Genomic DNA, 6,395 nt, shown 5'->3' with positions numbered 1-6,395 from the left:
AATCAGCACTTTGGGAGTTGCGAGGCTGAGGAAGACGTGTTGTGTCGGCATGCTGGGAAACGACCGTGCACTAGGGCACTCATGGCGCGCCGCAAGCGCTCATGCGAGCGCCATGGCTTTCATTAGGAATAATTTAGTTTCGTAAGGCGATCTCATTATTTTTGGGAGGCAAATGATAAATCCCGAACGTTCGGGAATTATTAGCGTCCTTAATTAAGTATGTAAAAGGAAAAGTTTGGAAACCTTGTGTATCTGTATGCATTTTGTAACTACGTGCATATAGCACAAACTTTACTATATATCACACTACACGTCTCTCTCTAATATGCTTGCAGACTATGCTACTACTATTACTTATGTACGTGGAAATTCACATTTTAACATTATGATGTTGTTTTTGTAAAAGTAGAAAAACAGCACTAGTCAAGCTTGTGAAATGATTCAATGCAAAAGAAATGCAAAAAATGCTCGTTTTATTGTTTACTTTTAGCATCCTTCTATGTGGTTATTCTCTATCATACTTTGTACGGAGTATCTCACTGGTCGGGAAGGCATGCAAATTCCCAAACCGCTTCCTACACCCTGTATCGATTTTTTTGCCTCACAAGTTGTGCTGTGCAATTGGAATTCCATCTTGAGTACTACTACTAGGATTACCAGGGGCCAGCTCTTTTAGGCTTCTAGACTAGTAATCCCATAATTAATACCACCGTCCTGGTTTATTGGTCCCCATTGTAATCTGTGTCAAATTTTAACCATTAATTTAACTAATGAAAGGTTTATGCATGTCACCCAAAATTATATAACTTTTGTTGACATGCACTAACATTTTATCAGTTAAATCTTTGGTCAAAATTTAGGACAAATTACAATGGTGACTAATAAACCAGGACGGAGGTAGTAATTTAGAAGCCCAAATAAATGAGTGAGGCGCCTTGTGTTACTCTCCACTGTGACTAGTCTTATGCGAAAAGTTGGGGAACAGACGACTTATTTTTTAAGCCGCCAAAAGAACTGGCCCTAGGAGTAGTAGCTAGGGATACTAGGAGTAGTAGCTAGGCATACTAGGAGTAGTAAGTAGGGATCGAGTGTGCGAGATGAACCGGACAAAGTAAATGCAAAGAGATGAAATGCAAAAAAGACGGAGGGATGTGAAGGTTTCTTGTCCATTTATTTTACCAGGCCACTTATTACTGGGAGTGGTGGGGTTTTGTGATATGAAGGCTTTACTGTCGCGCCACGAGTGGGGTGAGACTCCTATGCAGCGCCACCCCCTACACTAGTACTACCGCGGTCGTGGTTTATTAGTCCCCCATTGAATTTGACTGAAGATTTAACTATCAAAATGTTAGTGCATGTCAACAAAAACTATATCGTTGGATTCATATTTGAAAATAGTTTTCAATGATATAATTTTTGGTGACATGCATGAGCATTTATCGTACTATATATAATGTTAGTTAAATTTATGGTCGTACTAATATATAGTAAGGTGCCCGTGCGTTGCACGGAACAGTGAATTGCATTGATCAGGGAGTTGTTTATTTTGACAAAGTATGTGGGGGGTCATCTCATGTGTAACGAGTATCGATAGGTTTCTTCGGATATTATTTCCTCTCTAGACCTCACAAACATCTGGCTGAAATAGATAAAAAAGTATCTTTTGCAAACAAAAGCGTTCAACCTGCATCCAAAACTTGTGAAGAAATAACACTTATTGTGCTTTGCAAGAAATGATCTTTAAGAATTAGTTTTTGAGTATCGATTTTGCTTATTTTTTCTAGACCACCATGAATGTACTCCCTCCGTCTAGGTGAATAAGTCATCTTAAGTTGTGCACCATGACAAAGAATGAAGGGGAAACGAGAGAACTTAATGTTTATTTGCTAATTAATAGCATTGCATGCAATGAACTAACCACTGCATGTCGTGTTTGGTAGTCTTGAGTCATTAAAAACATGCACGCCCCACATCTCTTATTGGTTGATATGTCAGGAAACAAGAAACGAGGTGGGAGTTAATGCACCGCGCCTAAGTGTTTTGGGATTATTTGCTTTTTGTAAGGTGACTTAGAGCGAGTACAATAAGGTACAGTCAGCAGGCTGTAAGATGTAAAGTAATATTTCTAATGCTTAGTTGGAGGAGAGAGGATAGGAGAGAGAATGTAAGCAGGCTCTCATGCAAGAGCCAGCTGCAGCACGTGCTCCTAGGCAATATGTGAGAGTGGAAAGTGGGCCATGTATTAATAAAGTAGCACATACTTATAGCTAATTGTTATACATGTTGGCTACAAATGACATGGCACTTTCTTATAGTCAACAGTTGGCTATACTATTAAGTATTAACCATGCTCTTATACACCTAGATGGAGGGATTGAATTAGGATGACTTGGAAAGGGTAGAGGAGATGTAAGAAATGGTTCATCATAAGTCTTTCGCCAGTACTGTAGTAAAAATTCGCAATTAATCTCATAAATGGCAAGCGAGAACTCTAATGGAGCAAAAGCATACATGGAAGATTCTAGACTAAACCATAAATGGATACACTTTTATTCATGAGCGATACTCTAATAGAGCAAGATCATGCATGGAAGGTTCTATAGTATATAAATAAGAAGTCTCCACATACTTAGACAGCGGATTACATTGAGCGAAGACTAATGATCAACATTTAACTTGGTAATGCATATGTCCAGGTGAAGCTCCTTGGAGTCCGTGTGCACCATATTGGGGTGAAAATCATACCATGGGTCTTCCATGTCCACATCGCCGGGAACAGAGCAGCTCGGCGCAGTCCCAGTCAGCGTCATGGAGGCGGTGTGGGCGCCCACGTACCTCTAAGGGGCAGTAACAGTGTGCATGCACTCGTACACCGGCCTCGTGTCAGCGTTAGTGGCGTTGCCCCTGACGCACACTACAGAGACAGGGCGGTGGCCTGCGCGGGCCTTGCCAGTGCCCACGACCAAGAGGAAGACGATGTCGCTCTCCTCCACGACTAGCAGGCGGCGGTGATCCTCCAGTGACTCCGGCACGGCGAACGGGTAGCACATCTCGCATTTGATGTTCACCGCCGCGGGCCAGTAGTGTTCGACGGCCGGTGCCGTGAGGTGATGCACGAGGCTCACCGGCGAGCCCTAAAACGGCGACGTGCATTCATAGCAGTAGTAGGGCGCGTGCGCGCATCTGGAACTATGCTCCGCCAGCGAGTGCTGGTTGACGAACCTCTTGCAGCAGAAACTCTTAATAGACACAGGGCACCTTGGAGGCATCGACCAGGCCGTCCATGAAACGGGAGTGGTTCTAGGGGACATTGCGCTAGTTGAATATATGAGCAAGTTACTACGAGATTTAATTTGAATAAGCACAAAATAAATCATGACGGCTATAACAGAGATTAAACTAATCATGTGGACTAGCATAGTAGATGAACAGATCGAATCTAGGACACAGACTAGAAACATGAATTCTACCATGATTTCGAACAGGAAGGCCAGAAACACATACGGTGCAACGAGAGCAACACCATTGGCATTGAGGTTGTCGCCCATGTCGTTGAGGAAGAGGTTGCTGAGGTCGGGGAAGAAGTCGTCGTCGGTGAAGTCGTCGCTGCCAGCAATCACGCGAGTGTGCTCCCCAAATTCCAACAGCGCCCGTCGAATGGAGCACAGGAGGGAGTGGTTGTAGGGGACGTTGCTGCCGCCGAATGGAGCGCAGGAGTAGCACACGGAGCAGTACATGGTGCTCCTCCCTAGTCTCTATCTCTACTCTTATCTCTACTTCTTTACTCTTATAAAAAACCCGAGTTGGTGATGATGGTGTCCTGCCATCTTGTAATATAGATCGTCCAATCTATATCTAATGAATAGAAAGCAAACACTGACAAATTTAGAAAAGATACCCGCACCTCTCTCCACATTTACAGATAAGGCCTTGCCTCATTCATTCTTATCACCCACAACCTCATTGCTGAGCAATTAAAAAAGGAAGTCTCTGGAACAATCTGGCATGGTGGCCACTGCCGGCGCCGTCCATCCCCATGCCTCTGCCCAGTCCGACCACCAGTCACCACCACGCCCCACTCCTCGTCACCTTATCTCTCATCTTTCTCGAAATATCATTTTTTCGATGAAATTCTCAAGATACCATTTTTCCGATAAAATTCTCGAGATATCATTAGTTCTTACACATGGGATTACTCCTGCATGGGTCAATCACAATAGGTGTTCTGTAAAAAAATGCATCTTGATGTTCGGTGCAATGCATGGGCATCTTTCTAGTTTGCATATAATTCCAAACACCACGTAGACACGGTCTTTGACCATTTTACAACTATGTTAGTATCACTGCTAGTGGTCAGCCGGTGCAAGTTATAGCCCCGGGTGTTTTAACCCTTTTTTTAGTAATGATATCTGGCGATTGTTCGCCACAAGCTCTGGCGAATCCCACGTAACCATCCGATTTCCATCCGACGATGACCTATTTTTAAGCCATAGTATTTGACAAAACCACCACCCTTACACACGTACTGTAACTGCATCACGGGCGTTTGCAATTGCCATGTCTCCCAGCGAACGTTTGTTGGGGATTGGAGTTAGCACCGATGGCGGTTCGTAGTCGTTCCATGCTTGGGCATTGAAGTTTGTAACTATTTTAGATTAGAATATACAACTCCTCCAGTGCTAGTAGTACAGCAGAGTCCTACTCCACTACTCTATATGCAAACTAGGGCATAGTAGTAGGTATTGTAGGGAGTACTAGTACTATGATCACTCAAGCAAGTTGTCTGGCATCAATATGATCCTACGCTACTGGGATGTGTCTCATAAGTCAAGCGGCATGCTTTTGTCATCATCACTTGTCCACTTCCCGCAGCACATATTCGCTTCTCCATCTTCGTCCGCACATAATCGTCCAATGTTCCATCCCCGCTAAGGCGCCTCCCCCCTCTTCCGAAACCCAAGCACTAACAATGGCAGAACCGAGCAGCGTCTGCTGAAAGAGTGGCTGCAATTCGCTCCCCACAGAGGTAATGAAGCTCATTATTTCGCGTGTGGACAATCTCAGTACCATGCCACTCACCTCGTGCTCGTCGGGGCTGTACCGTTTACTCAAAGCCCTCAGGCCGGAGCTTTTTAAGCCAGCTCCTTGCTTCCTGATGCCGCCTGATCTTCAGAAATGGCGTGTCACGCAGCATAATGATCGTAGCGTGGCGAGCATCAACCCCCTTGACTGCGATCCGATCCCTGTCATTCTCAACTACATTAACAGCATGTACTGGGTCAGCATGAACACGTCTTGGATGGTGCTCGTCGACGGTCGCGACAGCTGGATGCTCGTGGAGGTCTACACCCGGCGATTGATCCCCCTTCCTTCGACTAACACTGCACTGCTTTGGCACCGCGGCCCAGAATACTCGGAATCTTACAGTAGCCAACATGATACCAAGTTAGATTTGCTCAAGGTTTTAATCTGCCAAGTGCCCACAAGATCTGTGAATTATAAAGACTTCAGGCTAATTGCTTTCTTCAACCACGGTCTCGCCTATCTCACAGGCCACTTCGGTAAGTGGATAAATCTGCACGTCCATCGCCGGATCATACATCCTCCATGGTTCTTTGATGCCATTGAACACAAGGGCTTCATTTACGCTGTCGGCTCCTTCTATGGCTAGACGTATTCCTGGCCTACTCCAATCATCGCTACAAACGGTTGTTACAGCAGTATATTACTTTCCTATGATATCATGATGGCTTGCTTATATTTCTGTCAACATTTACTGAAAAATATCCATGCTCATAACATGCTGTTCTTAAGATTGACTATAGTACGAGCCCTTTTTTATTTGACTCCAAATTTATATGATGTTGTAGGCCGCCTGGTATCCCTACCCTTCCTAATCCCAGAACCTTTCAAAGAAAAGCGGCATGGCAGTTGCAGGTGGTTCTTGGCTCGATCAGACGACAGCGAACGATTGATGATCGTTCGCACATACCGGACGTGTAGTTTCGCGGCATACAATCACAGTCACTGCAAGGTCTTTGAGCAGGATCCCAGCTTCTTTAGGCCTTCAAGAATGTTTTACTGGAGGCTAGTAAGTGGCCTTGGTACACGCTCTCTGTTTCTTAGACTGAATTATCCGATTAACCAGGAGATAACCGGCGGCAAGGATCATGATAGCAGTGCGGTTTCGTTCATCAGGCAAAACTGTGTGTACACAGCATACCATGCGTCTCTCCATGCACCATACCCTGATATGTGTCGCCACGCTCTGCAACCCAATGTAGGAGAAAGGGTCACAAGTATCAGACTTCGACCTGCTGGCTAGAGTTTCCGCCGTCAGGACCCATCTGGTTCAAGCCGTCAGCCAATCGCCACAGCTTAATAAATAGTAACGT

This window comes from Triticum aestivum, chromosome 6D (assembly GCF_018294505.1).
Source record: "Triticum aestivum cultivar Chinese Spring chromosome 6D, IWGSC CS RefSeq v2.1, whole genome shotgun sequence".
Classification (NCBI taxonomy): domain Eukaryota; kingdom Viridiplantae; phylum Streptophyta; class Magnoliopsida; order Poales; family Poaceae; genus Triticum; species Triticum aestivum.
Note: the sequence above shows the minus strand (reverse complement) of the source record.